Source organism: Panthera onca, chromosome B4 (assembly GCF_046562875.1).
Source record: "Panthera onca isolate mPanOnc1 chromosome B4, mPanOnc1 haplotype 2, whole genome shotgun sequence".
NCBI classification, from domain to species: Eukaryota; Metazoa; Chordata; class Mammalia; order Carnivora; family Felidae; genus Panthera; species Panthera onca.
In genome coordinates this window covers 72,457,434-72,485,424 of record NC_138345.1, presented here as the reverse complement: position 1 = coordinate 72,485,424, position 27,991 = coordinate 72,457,434, and positions in this window count along the sequence as shown.

Here is a 27,991-nt window from a genome sequence, read left to right as displayed (position 1 = left end):
GCCTGCTTCAGATTCTGTGACTCCCTCTCTTTCTGCCCCTCCCCCACTTGCACTCTGTCTCTCTCTCAAAAATAAAATAAACATTAAAAAAAAAACAAAAGGGGCGCCTGGGTGGCTTGGTCGGTTAAGCGTCCGACTTCGGCTCAGGTCATGATCTCACGGTCCGTGAGTTCGAGCCCCGCGTCCGGCTCTGTGCTGACAGCTCAGAGCCTGGAGCCTGTTCCAGATTCTGTGTCTCCCTCTCTCTCTGTTCCTCCCCTGTTCATGCTCTGTCTCTCTCTGTCTCAAAAATGAATAAATGTTAAAAAAAAAATTAAAAACAAAAAACAAAAAAACAAAAAACAAAAAACAAAAAACTCTTCCTCCCCTACAGTATTAAGACTGAATTTTTAAGAATTTGAGATGTAATTTACATACCATACAATTCACCCTTTCAGGTGGTTTGTATGTATGTATGTAAGTATGTATGTATGTATGTATGTATGTATGTATTTATTATATGCTTTTAAAAAAAATGTTTATTTTTGAGAGAGAGAGCACAAGCAGGGGAGGGGCAGAGTGAGAGAGAGGGAGACGGAGGATCCAACAAGCGGGCTCCGTGCTGACAGCAGAGAGCCTGCCATGGGGCTCAAACCCATGAACTGCGAGATTCTGACCAAGCTGAAGTCAGATGCTTAACCAACTGAGCCACTCAGGCACCCCTCAGTGGTTGTTAGTATAAAAAGTTGTGCAGCCATCCCTTTGTCTAACTCTGGAACATTTCATTGCCTCAGAGTGAAACGCCATACACCTTAGCAGTCTCTCCCCATTCTCCTCCCCTCTCAGCCCCTGGAAACCACTAATCTACTTTCCGTCTCTGTGGATTTGTCTATTCTTGACATTCCACATAAAAGGAATCATGGGATAGATGGTCTTTTGTCACTGGCTTCTTGCACTTAGCATGAGGTTTTCTTTTTTTTTTTTTTCAGTTTTTTTTTTTCAATATATGAAGTTTATTGTCAAATTGGTTTCCATACAACACCCAGTGCTCATCCCAAAAGGTGCCCTCCTCAATGCCCATCACCCACCCTCCCCTCCCTCCCACCTCCCATCAACCCTCAGTTTGTTCTCAGTTTTTAAGAGTCTCTTATGCTTTGGCTCTCTCCCACTCTAACCTCTTTTGTTTTTTTTTTTCCTTCCCCTCCCCCATGGGTTTCTGTTAAGTTTCTCAGGATCCACATAAGAGTGAAACCATATGGTATCTGTCTTTCTCTGTATGGCTTATTTCACTTAGCATCACACTCTCCAGTTCCATCCACGTTGCTACAAAGGGCCATATTTCATTCTTTCTCATTGCCACGTAGTACTCCATTGTGTATATAAACCACAATTTCTTTATCCATTCATCAGTTGATGGACATTTAGGCTCTTTCCATAATTTGGCTATTGTTGAGAGTGCTGCTATAAACATTGGGGTACAAGTGCCCCTATGCATCAGTACTCCTGTATCCCTTGGGTAAATTCCTAGCAGTAGCATGAGGTTTTCAATGTTCATTCATGTTGTAGCATGTAGCATGCATCAGTCCTTCATTCCTTTTTGTGGCTGAATAATGTTCCATTGTATGGATGTGCTATACTTTATCCATTCATCAGCTGACAGCTGGGGTATTTCCAGTTTGGGGCTACTATGAATAATGCTGTTGTGAAGATTTATCTACAGGTTTTTATGTGGACATGTTTTTAATTCTTGAGGATATATTCTCTTGGGTGTGTGTGTGTGTGTGTGTGTGTGTATGTATATATTATTACATATACATACATTTACCTATTTGAGGAATTTCCAGAATGTTCAAAGTGGCTGCAACCTTTTATATTCCTATCAGCTCTTTGAGGGTTCTAATTTCTGTACCTTCTAGCCAACTCTTGTGATTTGTCTTTTTAATTGTTGCTATTTTAGTGGTTGTGGAGTGATACTTAATTGTGGTTTTTCAAACATACTTAAAAAAAATTTTTTTTAATGTTTATTTATACTTGAGAGACAGACAGACAGAGCATGACCAGGGGAGGGGCAGAGCAAGAGAGGGGCACAGAATCTGAAGCAGGCTCCAGGCTCTGAGCTGTTAGCACAGAGCCCAAGGTGGGGCTCAAGCTCACGAACCATGAGATCATGACCAGATCCGAAGTTGGACGCTTAACCGACTGAGCCACTGGTTAAAAATAACCAATAAATCTGGATCAAAAACCTCATTTGACATGTGTCATGAGGTTTTTTTGCTGCCACCCTCTGCTTACCTTGAGAGGGTATCTTCTTGAGAACTCCTAGAACAACTGGCAGAGCAAAGGTAATCCCTGGAAATCTAGTAAACTGGTGGGCAGGAATTCTGTGAGTGTATGTAGTAATTCATACTCTGATGGACCATTCAATATATCTTTGATTTAAAAAATGGAAAACAAATAAAATATTGCTTAGTAACTACAGTGTATTTAGTAAAAAAAATATTTTTAGAAACATGAGCTTTGGAGAGTAACAGGATAGAATAAGTCATAAAAGAGGTCTTAACTGAGGCAGCATTTCATAACGCTAAGAGCACAGCATCTGGACACTGCCTGAGTTTGAATCCCATCTCTTCCACTGCCTAACTGTATAAATTTGGACAAGTTATTTAACCGTTCTGCTTCTCCTACATCTCTATCCATCTGCAAAATAAGGAAAGTTTTTCTGCCTATTAGTGTTGGGTGGACTAAATTAGTCATTTATGTAAAATGCTTGAAACAGACCCTGAGGCCATAAGTGCCATATAAGTGCTGCTGTGATTATTATTCCCGGCTAAACTGCTATGGCACACTCTCATTTTAAAAACAAAGACATAAAGGCCTAGAACATTGCAAAGACTTGTTCAGATTACAATCAAACTCATCTTCATAAACACACATTTCTTGACCCTCACACCCACACTCTACTCCACTGCCTCCTTATTTGAGTAAGAAGCCAGTAAAACACAAAGCAACACAGACATTTCTGGACGTATCTTTCTCCCATTACTGTTTCTGCTCTTGACCGTATCAGAAAGAGGAAGGGCTGTAGCAAAGGAAGATGTATTCTTTGTTAAGACGTCAAGTACAATCTTCCTATTCCATTTGGTTTGACCAAATCGAGACTGTCAGTGCTCTGGACATGCCTCAGGATTTGGGGATGGGTCAGCAGGCTCTGCCTCACTGATTCTAGAGGAAAGGAACTTGGTCAAAGAATGTGAGATCCATTTCTGGATGTAGTTGTTTCCTGTTATTACTGTGCTCCTATAATTGAAATAATAACGATGGCTAATGATTAGCATGGATTTCTACTGGGTTTTAATCAATCACATAGCTAGGTAAACTTATGTTGCAGAGAAAGTAAGTTTAGAAATAAGCCTGCCTTGGGTGCCTGGGTGGCTCAGTCAGTTAAGTGACCGACTTCAACTCAGGTCATGATCTCATGATTCATGAGTTCGAGCCCCGGGATGGGCTCTGTGCTGACAGCTCAGAGGCTGGAGCCTGCTTCAGATTCTGTGTCTCCCTCCCCGACTCACACTCTGTCTCTCTCTGTCTCTCTCAAAAATAAATAAAACCTTAAAAAAAATTACTCTTGCAAGAAAGAATAAAAAAAAAAAAAAAGAAGTAAGCCTGCCTTCCAATCATCTTGACAGAAAGAACTTGACAATGCACTTCAAGTAATGAGCCCAGGTGAAGTTGGTTCTTTGGGAGAGGCTTGTTTTAAGACAGCAACAAATGTACAAATGCCTTTTTATCTGAGAACACCTAGAGTTACACCTCATTAGAAGCCAGTGGTTAGACCAGATCAGGAACTTTCAACGTTTTGTGCCTGTGACCCACAGCAGGAAATACATTTCTACCACAGTCCAGTGCACACACACGTACAGTGAATTTTTATAAAACACTTTTTACCCTTACTAATTGGAATGCATTCTGATATTTTCTATTTCCTTTTATTTCTTTGATTTATTATTATTTATTATTTTTATTATTTTTTTTAATGTTTATTATTTTTGAGAGAGAGAGAGAGAGACAGAGCATGAATGGGGGAGGAGCAGAGAGGGAGACACAGACTCTGAAGCAGACTCCATGCTCCAGCTGTCAGCACAGGGCCTGACGGGGGGCTCGAACCCATGAACTGTGAGATCATGACCTGAGCCGAAATCAGAGGCTTAACCAACTAAGCCACCCGGGCGTCCCTATTATTTTTTATTTTAAAGTTTATTTATTTCCAAAGACAGAGCATAAGCAGGAGAAGGGCAGAAAGAGGCGGGAGAGAGAATTCTAAGCAGGCTCTATGCTCAGTGTGGCGGAGCCTGACATGGAGCTCTCCCACGATCCTGAGATCAGGGCCTGAGCCGATATCAAGCGTCAGACACTTCGGGTGCCTGGGTGCCTCAGTTGGCTGACAGTCCGACTTCCACTCAGGTCATGATCTCCCAGTTCATGGATCCAAGACCCCTTTGTGCTCTCTGCTGACAGCTCAGAGCCTGAAGCTTGCTTCAGATTCTGTCTCCTTCCCTTTCTGCCTGTCCCCAGCTTGTGCATGCTCTTTCTCTCAAAAATAAATAAACATTAAAATAAAATAAAAAAAAATAATACAACTTTGATAGTCTTTGTCCTCCATGCTTCATCTTAAAAAGTTGAAGGCCCTTGTGTTTAAGGTATTTTTATAGGGAAAGCATTTGGTCTTTACATTTTCTTTACTCCCTCTAGAGATTATTCTGTCATTGAAAAGAAACACCTGTATAGCTTGAAGTGAATCTCAATGTATATACTGTGTTTATTAATGACTCATAGTAATAAACTCTAAGTAATGCAAGAGAGCTTAATTCCAGTGTCTACTATCTTATCATTTTCCCCACATACAGATTCATTCTTTTAAAAAATATATTAAGAGTTTTAAGTGAAAAAAGCAAGTTGCAAAGCAGTCTTTATCTTATGCTATTGTTTGTATTTTATAAAACTCTAAGTATGTACTTATATTTCCATAGTGTTTTTAGAAAAAAAATTGGTAACGGTAGCTGTTTTAGGAGAAGAAAACTGGAGCACTGGGGATTCTGTCTGGGAAGGAGACTTAGTTTTTACTGCATACATTTTTGTACAATTTTGGGGAAAAATGCCATATTTGCTTTAAGAAAATGTTAGTGCATATACTTAACACTTCTGTAAAACAAACGAATTGGAATAGAATGCTCTCCAAGATTCTTTTCATTCTAAAAGTCTAGGATTCTAAACTCTTCCTGTGTGCTCAGATAGGCATTCTGTATCCAAAGCAAGTGGAACATAACCAGCCCCTACTATTGAGGAATTTATATCCTCAAAAGGTTGGGTATTGGTGTATCTATGTCAAGGAGAACATGAAAAATACATTGCCATTTATAGAAAAGTTTGGCTATCTTTTGCAGATCAAGTTGTTCTAGATGGTGTTTTCAAAATAACTTTGCAACAAAATTTTATTTTAAGCAACAAAAATTATGTTAGATGGAAGTCCATCTAAAATGTATTGAACTCTTCACCGGGCAATGGTATGAATGCAATGGACATATCATTATGAACTGCACTTACTAACTAGACAGTGACATGTCCCAGTAGGACCATCAGAGTTATTTGAGGTACATAGGGCTGTTTATCCTAAATTTAGTGATTTCACTCTGCAGTAGTTTTTCGTAGTTTTGTTTTTCTGGATTCCTCTGTAGATTACATTATTGATACCTCTCAGAATGCTCACCTGGAGCAAGAAGCTCTTTGTTCCATTTCAAATTCGTTGGCCAAATATATTAGATTTGGAAAATAGCTATTAACATTTTTTAGAACCATATGCCAAGCGTTAATGGGCCCTGAGTTTGGGCCTCACCTCTGAATAGCATACATGCATTTTAATGGATGGACTTTGTAATATCTACTTTAATTAGTTAAAGCTCTTATTTTTAGTACTTTCTGGTTCTTGTCTCTGTTCCTAATAGGTCCAACAGTCTAGTAGCTTGGACCGTGGCCTAGAAACATCTAAAAGGATGTGCAAGAGTAGCAAGATGTGCAGGGAAGAACTTCATGGCAAATATTGAAGTGAAAAGCTCAAATATAATGAGGTTGAAACAAATAGTCATAGAGTATTTAAATATTAGGGATTCTGTCAAGAATATGCAAATCAATTAGTAAAGTATATATTGACGAATAGTTATAATTTTATTCTTTTTCAAGAAAAGATTAAAGATTAGTAGACACTGGAAAGAACAATATTTGTACCCACATGACATAAATTGATAAAAGGAGAAAAAAGAAAGAAAATTAGGACAAATAGCTATATATTTTTCTCTTTAACAGTATTACATTTGCATTATACATTTCCATCAACTATCTTATTTGTTCCTCATAATATAATCAGAGTTATGAATATAACAGCTAAAGATCCAGAGTGACTTCAGATTGCCTAACCCCTGGATCACCAATCAACAGACCCCTGGAGAAGGGATACATGGCTGTTGAGAGTCCATTCCTAAGCTTTCTTTCTCCAGGAAGTCGGCCAGCTTTTTTTTTTAAATGAAAAAAAAAATTTTTTAATGTTTTTTATTTTTGTGAGAGACAATGACAGAGTGTGAGCAGGGTCAGGGCAGAGAGAAAGGGAGACAGAATCCAGAACAGGCTCCAGGCTCTGAGCTGTCAGCCCAGAGCCTGACGTGGGGCTCGAACTCACAAACCGTGAGATCATGACCTAGAGCTGAAGTCAGATGCTTAACCGACTGAGCCACCCAGATGCCCCATCGGCCAACGTTTTGACAGTGTCGAGATAAAGCCAAAGAGCTGAAAGTCTTAAAGCCAACCCTGGGAGTGGAATTGGTAAGAGCTGCAAGGGTTAAACCCCACCCCAGCAACTGTGCAGGGAGCTTTCTGATCTGTCAAAGGAGATGCTCACCTCAAGACCATGGACGCCAGCAGAGCATCCAGAATATGTGCCTACTATTGCACATCTGTGAGATATTTCTGGTATACTTATGAGCTCCCCAGATGTGCATTTGACACGACCAAAATGCATCACATCAAATTGTAATACTGTCTGAGGGGAGGGATGTTTAAAAACCTCACCAAAACAAACTCCAAACTAAACTAAATAAAACTGTGAAATAAAACCAACCCACATACCCAACCCCCGCAACGAAACAAGGTCAGATTTTGCAGAGGTTTATTTATGGAGGAGAGATGGGCCAGGGATGGGAACATTGTAGGACATTTGCATTATATTCAGACTCGAGCAAAACATTCGATTCGCCATGCTGTACGATTTTCCTAGATATGTTAGTTCCGGGCAGGCTTAATAAAACCGCAGCCACACAGGCTGAAGGGGCCAAAAGTCCACCTGTGAAAGGTAACAAGAGCAGCATTGTGCGAAGTTCTGAGTGCTTGTCTGTCTGTGGGTCACCGTAGTTTGTATTTTTATGTATTTATCAATAATCCGAGAGACGGAACGAACAGAATGCTAATGGCAGTTGCTGAGATGACTAAATTGGAAGGTGTTACAAGCTTTGATAAATGGCCAGGATATGAACAGCAGTGTGGTTCAAAAGGACTGAAACAAGGCAGAAATATGGGATGAAAAAAAAAATGAAATTGCTCTCAGAAAGATGCAAATATCTGGCACAAATCACACCAGAGGCATTCACAGAAAAGAAGAGAATCTTGAGAAGTGGGATTGCTGGTAGCAACCTACAGTGGAGGAAGGGCTGGGAGATGTGTAGACAAGTTCCTAGTGACTGTTAAAAGAAAAGGACAGAACAGGACTCTGAGGCAGTGTTGTAGCCTCAGGGGAAGGAGGGTCTCTCCTGCAAATGTGGCTGAAAGTACCGGAATCAACTGTATTCAGTTTTGAGCACCTAAATAAGCAAACAATGTTGACAGTCTTGGGTGGAACCCAGAGATAAATAATGGACATGATTAAGGGAAGGGACGCCTTGATTTATGAAGAAGGGTTTATGGAGTATATCGTGTGGCTAAGCGGTGGCCAGAAACAACATGGTACAGTCTGGAAATCATGACCATACTTATCTTCATATTGAGGTGTTGAAATGTAAAGCAAAAAAAAAAAAAAAAAAGAAAAGAAAAGAAAAAGAAAACATAAGGGTAAAGTAGGCTAGGATTAATTAAGGAGAGGGGAACATAAGATTGAATTTTAAGCAGTGCTGATTGAACTAATGCTGAGACTGTTACCTATTTTGACAGAAACTGCTCAATTACGAATCAACTTTTAAAGGTGAATGCTAAATCTGCTGTCAGTTATGACCCCTCTAACCAGAAAGGCCACTGGAAGGAACAATACTGTCCTGGCGGTGACATGGATAAAATAGATGGGTCTCTTTTACTTCAAATTTCTCTGTTTCTCTTCTTTGACCTATAAGCAAACAAGCTTGCCTTTAACAGAGTTCTAAAAGCGCGCCTTTGTCAGTTTAATAAGGGGAAATGGCAAGAAAAGAAGCCCTTTATTCCTATCTTAAGCAAAACTGTACTATCATTTTCTCTACTTGTGTTTTACTAAAGGACCTCCCCCTGCATCCAGAAATTATGTGTAAATGGAAAAGAGAGAAAGAACTCAAAGGCTTTATATAGTTTTAAAAGACATCTGCCTTCATTTTAGTGGACAGAATTTTTTTTAAACACTTAATGGAATTTTCTCTGTCATTGATTGAAAAGACCAGTGTTTTTATAAACGACGTGAGTGGTCATTTTAACATGATCTTTTAAGGCTAAGAATGCAAGATAACCCAATTTTGTTCCTATTTTCTCTGTACCATATTAGAGGTAGGGTATTATTTGTTGAAGGAAAATAAGGCATTTGGCATAGAATCAAATAGAGAAAAAAATAAGTAGCTTGCTCAAGGGTCTCCAGTTTGATATGAAATGCTTAAAGAAATGAGGCCCATTTCAGGGTAATTATAAGTGGCACTTCGCATTTGAGTGCAAGATTGGAGAGTTAAGCCAGGATCTTAAGAAGATCTGGTTATGTTGTCAAATGCACACTAGAGCAAACCCTTGAGTCTTAAGGACAGTGAAGCCACTTAGTTAATGGCAAGCTATATTTAAATGGTAAAACAAAAATGTTCCATAGTTTAGCTGGAACTTAAACTTGAACTTCAGCTCTGAGTCTTTGTTGGCATATCTGCAATGAAATCATGGCAAATTACAGTGATTCTGTGTTTCACGATATCAGGCTATTGCAGTAGCCAGTGATTGCCTAGCAGAGAGTTGGCACTCAGTAGATATTTGTTGAGTGAACGAATAAAATGGGGGAAATGACTGGCTCCACTGGGAGAAGGAGGCGGTTTAATAGTTGACCCTAAAAAGCTCCGTGTGTCAAACCAGCCTATAATCAGCTCTCATTTCCTCAAGATACATCAAATGTGACTATATTTCATCCTCCCCCGTCCACATTCCTCTCTCATTCTTTCAAATCATGTTATTGTTTTTGCTATCAGTCTTACCAGGCATTTATAGAATGCCTACTCAGGGCTACGTACGGGGCTAGGTGCTGGGGTCACAAGATGAATAAGACAATTTATCTTCCCAAGGAGGTTATAGTCTGCGAAGACAACAAGCTAAATTTTAGATATTTTTATATTAATATATTATATATACAAAAAATATATAATAAATTATTATAGTTCACTGAGATGGGTGTCATAGTGGGAGTCTGTGTCAAGAGTCGTGGAAGCACCAAGAAGAGAGTGTCTAAGTCCTCAGTATAACAGAAATGTGATCAAAGTACGGAGACTTCTTTTCCCTTCTAAGGATTCTCTTGACCTTCACTTTAACCCAACTCTATATCTGTATATGCATTTAGAGGATAGGATGCTTCTTATCTGGATACTTTCAGACCTCAATACTTTTCTGTCCTCTAAATTCTGTAACACACAAGGACCTCCCTTTCTACAGGAAAGTGTGGCCTTTAATGTTCCTAAAATTACGTGCCTCTAAAGACAAAAAAGTTTGCTTAAAATTCATTTGAGATTTCCCTTTGCAATGTTAACTTGTTTGAGTTGCTCTATTTCCATTGCCTCCTCAAGAATTTATTTATAATGAAATCAATTTGCAGGAATGTTTGATTTCATGTGTCAAATATAAAGACCCACTAAAAATTGTTCATTCTCAGCAGGATTGTAGCATGTGAAATTGCTGGTTTGCAAAATTCATTTTACTCTATTATTTTTATAAGCATATTTTGTTGTCAGTAAGTAGTAAAAAGTGCACTGGATAAAAGTACAATATAGGCTGTAGTCTGTAACATCTGAAAAAAAATCTACTTAGCAACATATTAGGTGTGCTTTATTCAGTCCACATAACACTAAGGTTTTTAATTTAATTTATGTTTCTGTTGACTGAATGTAAATAAATAAAAAGGAGGAAGTTCTTTGCATACCACTCTCTCAGGGGAAGGCAGTATAGAGATAACCTGCACTTTGATCATTTTATTTTACAATCAGTATCTTAGATGGCAGATTTAAGACAGGTTCTGTAGATTGCTGTTCGGCTTTTATTACGAAGGCCTGATGTGAACAGGATATATACCACAATATAATATTACTATCCATCTTGTACTTCAACTGCATTTCAGTGCACAACAGTAAATCACCTGTAGCTAGATACTAGATAATATGTTGTGTAAATCCCCCTTCCTTGGTCTGTGTAAGAGTTTAAATATAAGCATATTATCTTGTTGAAGTACAGTTAGACTATCATAAGTTCCATTTTCTGCCTCAATTTTCAAAGGAGCAGTAGAAATATAGGAAATGAAAACGTGTATCCTTCTTCCTTTTGAAATCTGTCAATCATATTACACCTAAGCAGATAGAGTTGAAGCCTACTGCCTGCCAAGCTTCCCCCACACAGAAATAGATCAGTAAAAGGATACTTCACGCAGTGTATATTCAAAGAAAAGCATCACCATGGCTAATGTAGAGGAAAGAATGCTGGATCTTAACTCAGGTGGTACACTTGGTTGATGAGCTCTCACTGGAGGTCATGTCTAGCTGGGACATTTTAGTTATGGCTTTTGAAACATTTGACATATTAGGCACGATTTCTCATCATTCACTTTATTGTGACATTAGACAGAAATTGGACGTTAGACATCTAATTAGAAATTAGACATTTCTTTAGGCAGGTTAATATATGCAAAGTGCATAAACAGCACCCAGAACTTAGTAATTAATTAGTAATCGTTTCAGGTGATGATGAGGATGCTAGAAGAAACAGAGGCATTTTTTATCAAGACTGCGACTAGGCTGAGGCATGTGGCATGCAGGGACCCTAGAGTGGGGGGCCTCCTCAGATTTTCACCCTGAACTCCTTATGAGTTTCACCCTCATCCTGGTCTTGATGTTTTAATCATATACAACTAAACCCATATTAAAAATATCTCATCCCATTGGGGCGCCTGGCTGGCTCAGTTAGAAGAGCATGCGATTCTTGATCTTGGAGTCATAGGTTGGAGTCTCATGCTCTGTGAAGAGATTACTTAAATAAATAAACTTAAAAAAATCTCATAACGGGATGTTATAAATTATGCAGCTTATACCTATAGGCTTTGCTGATAACCATTATGTATTAGTTATAGACGGCTGTTAGATCTTATATTTGGGACATTAACAAGAGAAAAAATTCTGTGAATATATTGCATGTGCGTTTAATAGATATTTAAAATGTGCATGTTATATAAAATGTGTTTATACACAAAATAAGGCATATACACAAAACATGTATACATCATATTAGTTGTATTCTCTGACATATAATTTAGGATATGTTTATATAAACATAATCACCTGTTATCAATTTATATACACAATATGTATGTATGAAAACTCACAAAGATACATGTTTTGTACCCATATAGAAGCCCCTTCTGATTTCTAAGGACTCAGCAAATCCAGAGTTACCTATTTAAAGGGATTGACAGTGTTTTACATCATCCTCTCTGCTTCGCCCATGCCTCAAAGTTAATCTGATTTGCCAGGACCACAAAGCAAGCCCAAGGAAAAGCTCCGGTGAGAACTTAGATCTTCAGCATCCCACATATTGGAAGTGAAAACTGTCACCTAGGACTTTTTTATTGCTTCCTCCAGGCTGATATTGTTGAGACTCCAGCTGATGAAAGAATGGGGAGGGGCGGGCAGAAAGGAGACTGGAGGCTGCGCCCAACCACTGCTCAGCCCACAGACCTGCTCTCCCAGGAGATGGTGTGTTTGTGTGCACGCTTTTCTAAATAGGTAAATTTAGAACTTCGTGTAGGTGTGCTTATATAAATATGCCTCCGCCTTACTTCTCAAGGCATCGAAGAAGACAGTGACAAGACTGGGATCTTCTGCGCAGTTAGGCTTTTTTGTTTTTAAATTGATAACTGAATCCCTGTTCGAAGTCAGGGATTCGAAGTCAGGGCCCAGAGGCCCAGTGTCAATTGGATATGCAGGAAGCCTGGCAGGGGGCATATGATGACTTATTTTAATTTAAAAAGACTATCTAAAATATTATATGAATTTCTTCTCCATGTAAAAATTTGAGCATAACAAATAAGGCTAATATTCCTTTAAACCACTCCCCACTTGCACATTCTAGTTTCCTTCCCAGTTAGGTGTCTGCTAGTCTAGAACTTCCTCTACTGAGTATATATATATGTATATATATGGATACATATATCCATACAAAATATGCAGTGTGTGTGTATGCGTGGCATACTCTGTATGCATCACTCTGTATAACCTGTTCAATTTCTTTCTCCCACTGAATTCCACATCTTTAGAGATTTTTCCAAGATAATACATAATAAATACACCTAGTTCTCTTTAGCTGCAGCATCATATTCTACAATGTGTTTATACAGGTTATTTAATCAAGCCCCCACTGAGCACAAGGAATGAAACTTAGTATGTGCTTAATAGGTTATTTGTTGAATACATGAATAAATACATTTTCTTAGCTGGGCAACAGAGGGCAAAAATGTCTTTAGAAACAGATGCGTACATATCTGATCAAGGGATGACCATATCCTGTACCTAGTCATAGAATAATTTCCTCATATGATATGAGTAATAACGTTCATTTGTCACAGACTATGTGTCAGACACTGTATACACACTTCACATGAATTTCTTCATCTATGATGCAGATATTCTCATTATCATCATTTAACTAATGGGGAAATTAAGGGCCAAAGAGGCTCTGTAACTTGCCCAAGGGTCACTGCTAGTAAGGGCTGGAACCTACCTTCATACCCAAAGACCAAGGCCTGAGTAATTACTCACTCTGGCATTCTCCTACTTTTACAGTTTGAGAGAGAGGGGGAGGGAGAGCGAGAGAAAGCAGGACGGACGGAATATTTTGTGTTCTCTGCTTCTCTTTTTATCTCTTGCCTTCTACATTTCTACTAAAAAAAAAAAAACTTGAAGATGAAGAGTAAGGGTTATAAGGTGGGATGGGAAGCAGTAAGAACAGGAAAGATAAGAAATAAAGCTTATATAGGCAAGGGGGAGTAGTAAAGATAGTGGGTAGAAAAAAGGACATAGAAATTCCCCAAATTTCAGGCTGGAGCACCCAAACTATATAAAATAACCCCGATAATTTTTGGACAAATATGACCTATAATGTTTAGACCATTAGAAATTTAAAGGCACGTTAGTGAGGGAGATCAGTAACTTTTAGGGAGGATGGAGGTTCAGAGAGATGTCCCGGAGGTCACATGGGCTGGGATAGGAAAGTATCATAAAACAGCCTTTGGGATCTGAGAGTCCAGAGCGAGATATCCAGAAGGGTAAAACAGTGAAGGATGATACGCCATGCTTTCCTCTTTAGGCTAATGTCCTGTATGACTAGTTGATAAGCACCCTATCTTAGGGGCAGTGGGGCGCAGCTAAAAGAAGGCTGCTGACTAGTTGTGGCAAGGGGTTATGGAGAAAGATTTGGGGAGCAGAGCCTATTGGCTTAACCGAGCCTGGAGAAACTGAGGGTCAGTGGATGAGGCTCAACCTTTTTGCCTGAATGCAGGTGGTTCCTCCTGCCATATCCCCTCCAGTCACTTAGCCCCTGGATGGATTTCACTGGTGACAGACAGCTTAGTTTTTCAGAGCTGTTGATTGAAGCCTGGGTATTTTCTGCAAGTTGTTTATTTTACTTGGCTAAAATCACCTCTCCTCCTTAAACCAAACTTTGGCCCATTTTCTTCCTTAGGCTACAACACGGAACAGCTCTAGAGGACCTGAGCCACTTGCCCTACCACACCACCACCCTCCCCTGCCACCCCCTCCCATCCCACGTCGCCCACTCCCAACCCTGGGCTAAATATGTCTTCATTTATTCAGCATCTTCTGTCACCATCCTGGATTATATGCTCCGGATATGCTTTGATTTGTCAACACTGTCCTTAAAATATAACTCTGGGAGCTGATTATAGAAGACCAGACACCATATGCCCAGTGATGGTTACAGTGTGGCTTTTACTGTCCTTGGTGTGGACAGTCTTATTAATGTGACTTAAGATTGCTTACTTGGGTAGCCCTGAAAGTTCATTGCAATTCCAGTCTGGGATTTTCTAACTGTTGCCCTCCGCTGTGGCAGCAAGATCTCTCCACAAGATTTCCTTGAACGGCTTTTTCAAAGGTTAATAAACCAGTGTTTTGAATAGTGGATTTGGAGGGGTTTTCATTACATTATTAAAGATAAGTAATTAAAATAATAATAAAAAATAAAACAAACTAAATAAGTGAGTTAACTAATTACATTGGGCCACACGTTTGTCTCATGGACATGGATTGTGTTCTATCCAATTCTATGCACCTGGGTGTGTGGGGGGGGGTCAGCTGTGTGCTTGTATCATACATTCCCTACATCTTCCAGAATGCTGGCTTTCTCCTCAAGCAGTGTTGGACCTGAAGTGAACTTGAAAATTCCCTCATATCTGGCCAGTGACCAGGTTATCCCATGGATTGTTTGTTATGTTTATAGAATGCTTCTCAGAGGCTTCTCTTTAACCATCTATCTCTTATTGCTTTTGAAGAAGTTCCCCAAAAGTAGGAGTGTGGGATTTTCTTAAATAGTAGCCTTTTCCTCCCATTTCTGTCTACACTTGACTGCGGAGTCACTGTCGCCAGTCCTATATTCGGTTACGTAGCTTGTCACACCCTCCCTTGGCTTCTGTGATACTGACCTCTCCTGGTTTTCCTCTCATGGTCTCCTTCGTGTCTCTTCCCCCTTGCAGTGTAAGCTCCGGGGTCACCTGTTTCATCCCCATGTGGGTGACTTCCATGTGTATATCCCTTCTGGATCTCTTCTTGGAGGCCCAGACTTACATGTCCAACAGCCTACTTGACATTACAATGTAAATGGTAGTCAGTGTCACAAACTTAACTTACTCATCAACTCTTGCTCTTCTAGTACCCCCTGCCAGCTCATCTTGCGGTTTTTGTCATACAGTAAATAGTATTGTCATCTGCCTTGTTCTCAGTCCCAGGTCTTGAGAGCTATATTTTGGGGCAGTGTAGCATCATGACCAAGGGCTAGGCTGCCTGGGTCACGTATCAGCTCTACCTCTTCCTAGCTGTGACTCAGGATGCCTTGCAGAGCCTCAGTTTCCCCATCTGTAGAATGGAGAAGATAAAAATATCTCCTGGGATTGTTGTGAGAATTAGTGAATTAAAGTATGTTTGAAGCGTGCAGTTGAGAGACTGACTCTTGAGTTCAGCTCAGGTCGTGGGATCCAGGGATTCCAGGGTTGTGGGATCGATCAAGCCCTGTGTTGGTCTCCACACTGGGTGTGGAGCCTGCTTGGGATTCTCTCTCTCCCTCTCTCCCTCTCTCCCTCTCTCCCTCTCTCCCTCTCTTCCTCTGCCCCTCTCCTCCACTCATGCTCTTTGTCTTTCTCTCTCTCTCAAATTAAAAAAAAAAAAAACATGTACGGACTAATGTCTGGCGACAGTAAATGCTCCATAAATGTTAGCTCTTCATGGGACCTCTGCTCCCCTCTCCTATGACCAGAGGCAGATTTACTGTGAAGCCAGTAAAGCTCAGGTTTGTCCAGGGCCCTTTCAAGATCCTGTACCTAATTTTGTATTTATATATTTTTGTATTTTCAATTTTTTAAAAACAGCATTCACCAATTGTGTAAATTCTAGGGCCACAAAATTTGAATCTGCTCCTGCCTGCAGTCCTGCATAAAGACACCTCCAAATGCCATAGAAAATATATTCCTTGTTGTCCATCTCAGCGAACACAAGCCTGTGTAAGCCCCTGGCAGCTGTTGCTTGGACCATTAGAATAACTTCCTACCTGGTCTCGTTGCTTCTGATTTTTCTCTGTCTAATTCGTTCTTGAGCCAGAGTGATCTCTCTAAAAAGCAAATTCTCACTTAAAGCCTTTCAATGGAATACTATGTAGAAATTTGGGGGAAAAATTGTACACTTATGCAGAATTCTCTCTATGTATGTTAACACATTTTATTTTAAAACCACACTTTGTTAGTTTCCTATTATCCTTGGATGTAAAATTTATACTCTTTAATATGGGCTGTAAGGTAATGAATGGCTGACATTTTTAGTTGCCTGCCATAATATATCCACATACCCTGTTGCAGCCTTTGATCTTGATTTTGGTTAGTTCAGGATGGATCCTATTGACAGGCTAGTATAACTTAGAGACCCCTTTTCAGAATAATCTTTTTTTACTGTATAAAATATATTGGGTTACAAAAGAAGCAAAGTATATTGAAATACAGTATCAAAAACAAATCAGTAGAATAGAAATATATATACATTTATTATAAATTTGAAAAATGGATGCTGAAGTTAACATTGAAATTTTAGCAGATCTATCAGTGTGAAGGCTGTTGTTGCTTAGCGTGAATGAGAACATTGAACTCTGGGGTTGTCTTTGGCTTACTTCCTTCTATATATTCATCAAAAATAGGTGAAGTAGGGAATGCAGGAAAGCAATGTAACTGTAACTGTGTTGTGATATGAAGACATCTGTAATTTCCATTAGTGATAAAGGCACAGTGATATTACTACTGTGGGTTTATTTTGCCTACCTTTATAATTGACGGAAATAAGATTTCAGTTAGAGATGATTGGAAAATAAAGATGCAGTGTTTTCTAATCCCAGATGAGAGATCTCCCTGAATTCTATCTTATCCAAGGTATTCATGGGCCCCACATTAAGATCCTCGCATTTAGGAGGGGTGCCTGGATGGCTCAGTCAGTTAAGTGTCCGACTCTTGGTTTCAGCTCAGGTCACCATCTCACAGTTTCCTGAGATCAAACCTCATGTCGGGCTCTGTGCCGGCAGCATGGAGTCTACTTGGGAATCTGTCTCCTTCTCTGTCTGCCTTTCCCCCATTCATGTTGTCTCTGTTTCTCTCAAAAATAAATAAATAAACTTAAAAAAAAAAAAGAACTTTGCATTGAGGTGTCATTGTTCCTGAAGCGTGTAGTCAGGCCCTAGTGGGTAAATTATGGCAAAACAGTTGTGGTAATTGCATTCCTTTCACCAGTGGTAGTTTCAGTCTTGGCTACAGTACTAATCTGGCTAAGGGGACATAGTCACAAGCCTGCTGGGAGGAGAGGGCTGGGAAGGGCTAGGGTAATGCTTCTGGGAAAGGTTTACTTGCTCTTAAAAAAAATGGACTACAGCAACCATCTAAGCACCATGAAGATCCAGCCTAAATGCAGAGATGACTCCCAAAAATGGCAGGAGGCAACATGGAAAGAACCTTCAAACTTGGCGGGGTGGTTGAGCAGCTAACATATCCACTCCTGTAACCACATGCCTCTGGGTGTCTTGTTATGTTAGATTTGAGCTCTTTTCAATTAGTCTTTCTAGTATTTGCAGCAGGAAGCATCTAAACTTATACCAACTGCATTATATGGACCCTCCCTGTCTTTCTAACTTTATTTCCTGTCATTCTTCCTCTACTACACTGGCCTTTTGTTTCCAGCTCTTTGCTGTTTGCTGCCCACCCCTCTTTGACCAGCTTCTTCCCAGTCCTTCAGGTCTGACTTGAATGGTGTCTCTTCAGACAGATTTCCCTGACCCTCATTCTGAATTTTATACCCTCTCTCATGCTCCCTCACGCCCTGCCACTTTGTTTTTCTATTATTCCTTCACGCACCTCATCATAACTTGCACTTAATAAATGTTTTCTTGGGTTTATTTAATTTCTGTTTTTCTCATGAGACTGAAAGCGCCGTGAGGACAGAGGCCACGCTGTTGTTTTCTCCGCATTAACACAATGTCTGGCATAAACACTCAGGAAGTATTTGTTGAATGACTGAAAGCCTCACTTTGGCCTGGTTCTTTCCCAGCACTCAGAAGAAGGTGAGATATATTTCCTAGGAGACCACATCTTGGCACTGTTGGGCCTAAAGCCACACCAACAATCTCCCGGATTACTTTTACTAGTGCTTTGCCTTAACTCGATCACCATAAATTGCATAAATTCATGGGGCAGCGAAGAAGTGAGCCACTGGGATGGGATAGTTTAACTGAGTGGGAGAATAAATAACTTGTTGTATGTAGTATGGGTGGTAGGTAATACAATATTATGTAGGACACCTACTGCCTTTTAGATACGGAGTGCATCCAGGCACTTCACTAAAATTTGTTAATTCTAATTTTGCCAGTGAATGCTCATATTGCCTAACATTATAATCTACAACGTGATAACGTTATTCACTCTTCCAATTATTGTGTCTCATTTCTGTTTCATATCTTATTACATTGTCTCGAATTTACAGAGCAATATTAAATAATGTTAACTTTATCAAGCACCTTTGTTTTCTTCCTGCTTTAAATAGGAATGTCTCTATTGGCTGTTGACGTTGGCTCTGTGTATGATAATAAAAAATCATATTAAGGAAGTGTGTTTCTATTCCTGAAAGATGCTTAAATAAGGAAGCAGTTGGGAACATGTGAAAAGGTACTTTTTTAATATTCTCTGCGACTTTGCTTTATTTTCATGTTTAAAATCACACTGATGATAGAACGTGACTTTTTAAAAATCTTGTCCTATTTTTCTAGGTAAATCTATGAACATCCTATCTTTTCTGCTGAGTGGTAGATCTGAGGTTGCAGAGATGATATAATGGACTTGCTACTGACCCACGCAAGTATTGAGCGTTATGGCTAAAGAACTGTTGTCTATTTTTACTTTCATTGCCCCTTCCTAATATGAACTATGTATTTAATATATATACTTTAGGATATACTACCTATAATTACTACTTACTGCTTACTATGTGCCAGCCTATGCAAATCACTTTATATAGCTGGTCTCATTTAATTCTCATAAAATTCCATGAGGCAGGTACTATTACTATTATTCCCATTTTACAGATGACAAATTAAGGAAGGTCAGTGTCTTTGCCTTAACACAGCTGCTAAGTGGTAAAGCAGGGATTTGAATCTTAGCAGTCTACCTCCATGTCCTGTGCTGTTACTACCTCCTATGCCACCAATAAACCACTTGTTAATTCTGAAATCTATTTAAAATTAGTTACCGTAATTTCAAGGATCCACAGCAAGAAATCAATAGATTGGAACCAATTTTGAAATGAACTGGCAGTAAATATGCAAAGGTTTTCATCAAAATTTCTCCTTTATTTTCACATTTATAACAGATGCTTGCCCTAAAAATCCCTGTGTTGCCAAGAAGCTGATTATTATCGGAACGTTTGCAGTAATGAGCTTGTCTGATGTTTCAAGTCTACATCTACCCCAAAAAGATTATTTAGAATTTTTAACAGAATATTGTTTGCCTGAGTTATAGCAATGAATCTGCATTTGTTTGTTATCATTTATACTGACTACTAGCACATTATCAAAATGAAGTCTGAGTGTTTACATTTCTATTAGAATGCTCAGGGTTTTTGTTGTTTTAAACAATTTTTTAAGGCAATGACAACCTACAAACAACTGGAAACTGAAAACACCGGAGTCATTACCCAGATTTAGATTCTAAAGGGACAAAATGATCTCATAACGAGTGCTACTTAAAACAACGATAAAATTCCAGTCAACATAATAAATGATGAAATCTTTGGAAATGCAATAATGTCATAAAACATTCCACCCTTCAGAACCAAAGAATCATGTTTGAATTAATATCTGGGATTATGGCCTTAATGAATTGATTGTAAGGCTTTTTTCCTCGTGCTTACTAAACTTCATGGTCTCCTGTGATACCCTTGTGGCATATACTTAACATTTAACTTAAATCATCCATGCCCGCTCAGGTCAACTCTTTGCTGTTATAGACACATGGAACCGTATCACTGTTTATCATCTCAGCACAGGTTGTCATCAACCTTGTGAGGCTTCTAAGACCATCTGAATAGAGGAAGTGCTTGTGTCTTTATTGCAGGCATAACTTACTCTGATCAAATGAATTTTATGAAAATCGATATGATTACAAGAGATTAAGTGAAATGGATTTAATATTCTGTAGAAGGAGGATTCTTTCTATATCTCCAATAAATTTCCCTTCAAAACTTAGCTCCCATAGGACACTTAAAACATGATTTGATTTACAAAAATTTTTAGAGATAAATCTGTTGTATAAAATACTGTCTATAATTGAAAACAAATAGTAATTAGAGTGCCTCCTATGTGTCTGTGGTTATGAATTCAGGGCTATACAGCTTCCTTAGTTAATCCCTACAGTAACCATATGAGATAATATAACTCCTACTTTACAAGTAAACATGTTAAGGCTTACAGATACTGAATAGATGCCAAAGACTGACTCTCATTTACCTTTGTAGTCTGCATGCTTATAGAGGGCTTGAGGCATGGTGGGAGAAACTGTGGAGCCAAGCCAGTAAATGCATGATGGAGATGGGTTCCAATCCAAGTTTTCTCACTCCAATTCCAGTGTTCTTTCCACTACACCAACCTGCCTTTAATAGTATTTTCTATGGCAGTAGTAAATGAGGAGGCTTTGTCAAGAAAAGTCAACTGAAATGAAACTTAGGGTCTCTTATCTGAAATAAGGTGGGTCAAAGTTAGGCGTAAGGCAATTATGCTGAAATTAGGGAACTTTCATAATATTGTCATATCACTGTAGTTGTATCAGCAAGGGAAAGGTCATCAATTCAAAGATAAGCCTGAATGCTGGTATTTGGCTACAGATGTGACTAACATGATCTACTGATAAACAAAGTCGTAGAGACTTTCTGTTTCCAGTGATGGTAGACTAGGTAATTCCCATCAACTGTCTGCAAAGGACAACCAGAAATGTTAGACAAAATATTTTTTAAAAATCTACTTGAAAACATTAGACATCTAACAAGATAGTAAAGAATTACTGTCTAATAATATAATGTGGAGGAGATAGAGGGACAAGGGAGTAAGCCCAGCATCCAGGGCCATTTTCCCTTTGGGAACATTTGCCAACAATGGAGGAGGTATTGAGAACCTGAGAGTCTGAGAAGAGGTTTTTCAAAATGTTTATCTATTTTTTCCGGTTTTATTGAGATATAATTAACATACAACATGGTGTAAGTTCAAGGTGTGCAGTATAATGCCCTGACTTAAATATATTATAAAATGATCATCAAAATAAGTTTAGTTAATGTCCATCATCTCATAAATATATAAATAATTGTTTTCTTTGTGATGAAAACTTGAGCAGAGCTTTTGATAGCCTTATAGGGCTAGGGTAGGGATTAGAGTCCAGGATTCACCAACTTGTTGGGGGTTCTGATGAAACTGCCTCAATTAGGTTGTATCTTGAAGGTTGATACTCCAATTTTAAGGGTAAATCCAGAGTTTACAGGAACTCTTAAAGATTTCAGGTTCATTTTAAATCATCTCAATCTTTGAAATTGGGTTTAAGTCCTCAAATTGTTCATACCTCCAGCTACCTGGTGTACACATACATAAAACTTCTTTGGAAACAGAAAACCTCATTGCTGACTGTAAATTAGTTCTACTAACAGTTCTATAAGTACGTTATGTAGCACAAAACAGAAAATAACACATGAGGTGATAAACTGTGAACAAAATACAACAGAAACAGCAGACAATGGAAAAGGGCCCACAGGAGTTGTAGATACCATAGTCATCAGACACAGACCTTAACATAATTATGCTATATTCAAGGAGATAGGACAGTATTGAAAACTTAAGAGTAAAACTGGAAATTATATGATCCAGTACAATAAACAACACAAAAAAAACTTTTAAAAAGACTTTTCATTAATTTTAATAAAAAGAAGTAGATAAAGAGAGAATTAGAAAATTAGAAGAAAGGTCAGAAGAAAATATCCAGAATGAACATGGAGAAAAATAAGGATGGCTAAAAAATTATAGAGGATACAGTGAGAGGAGGTAACATATGTATTATTGAAGTCCTAGAAGGATTGAGGAGAGGTCCTAGAAGGATTGAGGAGAGGAGAGACAGAATGGGTCAGAAATAATATTTGAAAAGATAATGGTTGAGAACTTTGCAAAACTAATGAAAGAAATCAAGCAACAGATTTAAGAAGGTCTAAGAACCACAAGCAATATAATTTCCAAAAAAAAAAAAAAAATGTAATCTACATACAACAAGGAAAAATCAATGAAAACCAAAGATAATACATTGCTTTTTAAAAAATGTTTTATTTATTATTTATTTTTGAGAGAGAGAGAGAGACAGAGTGAGAACAGGAGAGGGGCAGAGAGAGAAGGAGACACAGAATCCAAAGCAGGGTCCAGTCTCTGAACTACCAGCATAGAGCCAGACTCAGGGTGTGGACCCATGGACGGTGAGATCAGACCTGAGCTGAAGTCAGATGTTTAACTGATTGAGCCACCCAGGTGCCCCAAGAGAATACATCCTTTACATGCATTTACACATATGTAATCTTTGTTTGCATTTTCAGCCATTGCCATTACTTGTAAAGCTTGTCTTCTTTTGTGATTTTGATCTGTCTTTGCATAGTCTTTGATTGTTTGTAGGTAAATTTCTTTGTTTTTATTAAGGGATGGTAATTTTTTCTTCTGGTTGGAATGGCAGAACAGATTCATGGAGTAACCAAATGAACTGCTTGAAGATTAAGTAGCAATTCCAGCTTCTCTAACCTTATAGGGAATAAAATTCTCTCTAAGTTATAGGAAGAAAGAAGCTGACAATAGGGGTATTGTTTTACTAGCTGTATTGGGGTTCCTTGAGGAAAAGAGCCAATCTGAATGCAAGATTTGTTTATGGGCTATTAAAAAAAGATTGGCACACATGTCAAGTAAGACATTTAAAAGTAAAACATAACGGGAGAGGGGAAAATAGGTGATGGACATTGAGGAGGGCACTTGTTGGGATGAGCACTGGGTGTTGTATGTAAGTGATGAACCACGGGAATCTACCCCCAAAACCAGGAGCATGCTGTACACACTGTATGTTAGCCAATTTGGCAATAAATTGTAGTAAAAAAATAAAAGTAAAACATAACAAGAAAGAATAAATAGTAGGTAATTTGTGGGACAGAGCTGAGGAACCAGACAATAAATTTGCCTCCAAGTATTCTGGCATAAAAACAAAGAGGGATAAACCTAAGTTTACTTAGCTTTGACTTTCTTTTTTTCTGGAACACAAAACATATAGATCCAGTTAAAAAGGCAACATTTCCCCTGGAAATTTAGAAAAGGAGACACCAAAAGTAGTTTAAAAAGCACTGGATTTGGAGGTAAAACAATTGGCTTCCATTCTAACTTTGCTACTCAATCACTGCTCAATTAATCTTGTTGAGTCTCAATGACTTCAAAAGAAAGGAGGATAAAAATAATTGACCCAACTACCTCCTGGAGTTGTTGTGAAAATACTCATATTCAAGTTGGAAATAACAGATAGAATAATGTCAAAGAAGACTTGAGACTTGAGCTCCTAGAGAGACAAGAGAATGGCAAAGGGTATATACCTGCTTTAAATGAATTCAGGGAATCAGATAAAATTGGATTTCATTTCAGTGTATTGACCACAGATATGAATCCAACCACAATGTCATAATCTTAGAAAAAGGGAGGTATTAAGAATGAAGATAAGCCAATATTTGTAAAGTGTGTATGAGTGAGGGCAGGGAGGAACATTGAATTTTAGGAACAAAAACCTAAACTGTATTGATTTTTGGCAAGACTCTGTAGTGAATTTTGAGATAGATTATTTGTTAGGTTAAGAAAGAAAATTGCAATTACTAGCAATCAGTATGGGTCCACTAAGAACAACTTACAATGCCAATTTTTTTGGTTCATGGTAAGTTGGAGAAATGCATCATGATTCTAGCAAAGGAGCTGACAAAGTTGCTGGGTGTCACTGAGTACAAGATGAAGACAGAGATGTAGAAGACAAAAATAATTAGGCAGATTCAAAACTGATTGAAGGCCTGGGGCGCCTGAGTGGCTCAGTCAGTTGAATGTCCAACTTTGGCCCAGGTTGTGATCTCACAGTTCATGGGTTTGAGCCCCATGTCGGACTCTGTGCTGACAGATCAGAGCTTGGAGCCTGCTTCAAATTCTGTGTCTCCCTCTCTGTCTGCCCCTCCCCCGCTCATGCTTTGTCTCTGTCTTTCTCAAAAATAAATAAACATTAAAAAAAAAAAAAACCGATTGAAGGCCTGTAAGATCTCCTGTAATGAACTCATTATCAAAGGTGGAAAATTTTAGCCGGCATGCCACATAGGGTCATTCAACTTGTGAAATGATCAGCTCAGATGAAAATATAAACTACATGCTTGCTTCATTTTCAGATGCTATAAAGAAAGTTAGTGTGCTGAGTGATGAAATAAGATTCAAACAGATCTTGATAGTGTAGAAAGAACAGTAAATTGAAGAGAATAAATTTAATAAGGATAGATACATAGGAAGTAAACATTTCCTTTCAATTAAAAATCAACTGCTCAGGATGGTGGAGATTTGGCTTAAATGTGGTTTATGCAAAAAAAAGGTCTCAGGGGTTTAGTTGACAACAAGGTCAACATGAGCAAGTCATATGATTTGCCAAAATACTACCCACCCCCCAAAAAAATAAAACCCACAACCAACCAAACAAACAAATAAAACCCCCCTATCTTCTTAGGCCAGATTAAGAGAAATAGCCTTTCCAGACAAGGAAATAATAGTCCTCTGTATCTGGAATTGGTTAATTCACATCTGGAAGATTGTGACCAGATAGGGATGCCATAGTTTAAAGGGTAGGGTGGGGGGGCATTGGCAAAATGGAGCTGTCCAGGGGAGGGTAATCAAAATGTTGGAAGTCTGGAACAGTCATATGAGAAACAGCTGTAAGAGCTATGTTTGTTTTGCCTGGAAAAGGGGTTGGTGTGGGTCTGTGTTTATAGAGGGAGATAACATTATAATGTCTATAAAGAATTTAGCGCAAGGCTCTTTACATAGTAAACACCCAATAAATGCCAACTGTAATTCCAATGGGAGAGGACTTGCATATTCTATGTAATCTCAAAGGGCAACACTAGGAACGTTGTATGGAAATTATGGGAAATATTAGTTATTTTTCTCTCAGAACTCTACGAGCGACTTAATGGATTGTTTCATAACTTGGTCATCACCTGAGATATTGTAGAAATTTCTGTGCTTTTATAATAGTCATAATAATCTAAACAGGCAAAATTAGTTGATATTATAAATCATCTTGTGGCTCAGAAGCAGACCATCTTCCATCAACTGGCCATTTCTGAATGACAAGTTTATATACTGATATAAGACACCTCATTAGTAATGATATGTTTGTTGTCTGAGTGGGAGACATTTTTGCAGAAATATATGACATTGTTTTCTTTTATTTTTTAAGGAAGAAAATATTTTATAGGAGAATGTTAGGATCGTTAGTACAAAACAGCACCCAATAATTATTTGTTTAATGAATTAGTTATCAAGACAGAAAATAATTTCAGTTGCCACCACCCTTTAACCACTGGAAATTCCCGTATAGAGAGAAATTGGTAATGAGAAAATACTCCTTTCCCTCCTAGCTTAGAGAAGAGTTTCTTCCCTTTACGGGGTACTTTATGCGTGTGTGTGCACATATGCATGCATGTGTATGAACTTAATCTATCCAGAGAATCGCTCCTGTCTTAACGTAAGGAAACTCACTGGTCTGCCCTGAGATGAGGCATACTTTGGTGCACAAGGGACCCCTCAGCAACTACCATCACTTGTTTTTTGAAGGCTGACAGTGCATTTAGAAGTAGAAGCAATATGAAAATCTCTTTTCCTCTTATCCTTTCTTCTCTTGATACATGTTTTGGGAGGTGGTAGGCAGGCACACCTGCCCTATTGCTGACTGAGAAACTGAGAGCAAGGGCTTCTATGGCTGGTTGTATAGACCTAGTTAGCAGCTTATTTTCTTCAAGGGACACATTAATATTCATCATTCATAAAGAAGTGGCTATCTTTCCACTGAGTTTTCACACCGTGATGGCGGCCACTGGTAAACTCAGCTCCATGCCCTGCACCTAACCAATCATTCTGCTTTCTAGAGACCTGATCCATTCAGTTGTCTAATACTTAACATGAGATGTAAGGTTGTTTTGATGGCAAGGACATATGTACCAAGTTGAAAGAGACAGCCTGATGCTCAGTTCAAGGGGTTCACCATCAGTCTTAGCATATATGTTTTAGAATTTTGTTTTTAATTTTTAAAATTATTTTAGAGAGAGAGAGAGAGAGCATGAATGGGGGAGAGGGGCTGTGGGAGAGAGAGAGAAAGAGAGAGAGGGAGAAACAATCTTAAACAAGCTCCCAATGCCTTAAGCAGGCTCTTGACCGTGGAGTCTTATGTGGGGCTCGATCCCATGATCCTGGAATCATGACCTGGGCCAAAATCAAGAGTTGGACACTCAACTGACTGAGCCACCCAGGCATCCCATGTTTTAGAACTTTTATAAGAAATAGGATTTTTGGAAATAATTTTGGTTTTTAAAACATGTATTCCATTCTGCAAGAGGTGGTTTGGAGATGAACTTCTGAGATTCAGAGGGAAGAAGATATATCGGTCTATGTCAGGGGAAATAAGTAGAAACCATGGTGAGATACTCAGACACTAATGAAGTTTATTTTTAGTGCTTGGAAATGGGATTGTGAGGGAAGTACTTTAAATTATAGTCAGACTCTTTTTAAGTAAATAGTCATGAACAGCATTAAGGTACAGACTTTAAAATTATGTTTTATTTAGGAATTATGACAGTGATTTGAGGTTGTCCATATTGCCTGTGTTGATGACAACCTCCTTTCCTTTTTCTCTCAAGTGCATTCCATTAAGTTTTGTAAGTTGACCAAAAACACAGTAACTATGTAGATTCAGAAAGCATCAAGTTATAAGAACAAGAATGTAATTTATACTTTGTGCTTGAGACTAATGTTGAAGGTAATCATATATTCCAGCATGCCTTCTAATGTGATTCTCTAACACATGCAGGAATTGATAATATCCTTCTCTCAATATGGCTTTATCTCCCACGGAGCCGTTTATCTTTGTTGTTTGTTTGTTTTCTTTTGCAATTATTTATTCCTTCCAGAATTAGAGAGTTTTGATTATTTTTAAAGCTGACATATGATCTTAACTCCAAATTGTTATCATTCTTTAAGGTGAAATTTTAGGACATTTGGGAACTATTTTGGCACATTCTTCATTTATACTCCATGTCTCACAAGATGGCTTATGTTTAGAGTGAAAACTCTGTGGAGGTTATTTTAGCCTCTGCTCCAAGCAGAGCAGCTTTATTGTTCGTGTTAACACTGGCTTAGGAGCCTCTAGGAAAGTGGAGATGTCTCTGATTTGATGTGAACAGTTAAAACTGGAAACAGGAAAACTAGTTTAAGGGCCCCCATTTTGAGATTAAATTATCTGAAATGTCAAGATATGTGTGGTTATCTTGTTTCCTTGCACCTACTTCCATCACCTTCCAACTTAAACAGAGCAGCTCCATAATCAAGATAAGTAATTGGGAAAGAACAGTGATGG